Source organism: Fukomys damarensis, unplaced genomic scaffold, assembly GCF_012274545.1.
Source record: "Fukomys damarensis isolate Sample0158 unplaced genomic scaffold, DMR_v1.0_HiC HiC_scaffold_38, whole genome shotgun sequence".
NCBI lineage: Eukaryota > Metazoa > Chordata > Mammalia > Rodentia > Bathyergidae > Fukomys > Fukomys damarensis.
The window spans coordinates 25393935-25394561 of record NW_022900950.1 but is presented as its reverse complement, the minus strand read 5'-3'; positions in this window follow the sequence as shown (position 1 = coordinate 25394561).

Genomic DNA, 627 nt, shown 5'->3' with positions numbered 1-627 from the left:
ATCTCCTGTCTTCCTGGTTCCAAAAGGGCCAGGTGTCAGGGCACGAGGGGCATTTCCTGGAAGGAGAGGAAGGTTTAAGGAGGGAGGAAAAAGGAGAAGGGAGAAAGAGGGAGGAGGAGGGGAAAGAGAGAGGCTGGAAGAGGGCGGAGGAGGAAGGAAGGTGGGGAGGAGGAGAAAGGAGAAAAGGAAGGAGGGGGAGGGAAGGAGGGGGTAAGAGGACTAAGTACAACCCACAGCTGCCTTAGCTCAGCAGTCAGAATTCCACAAGTCCTTCCGTTCGAAAAGGACCGCATCTGGCGGCTCCCGTTTCTGCCGACTCAAAGCTCTGTTAAGGGGGTGGGGATGGGGGCCGCACGGGGACCTTCCTTGGAAACGAGTCACCGGGCAAACCCAGCAGTTGCTGCGCTTCCCGCCTGAGCCGGCGTGCGCCGCACAGCGCTCGCTTCTGCAAGCGCTACAACTCGGGAACTTCTGAGTGCTTGCGGCCCGGGGCCCTTCAAGGCCACTGACTTTACAGCGTACAGCAGAGAAAGACAGAAACACAAGTAGGACTGGAAGTCCGAAGCTACGCTTCCCAATCGGGTCCAGCAGCAGGACCTCGGCCGCGCCGGCGGAGGCCGGGACCAC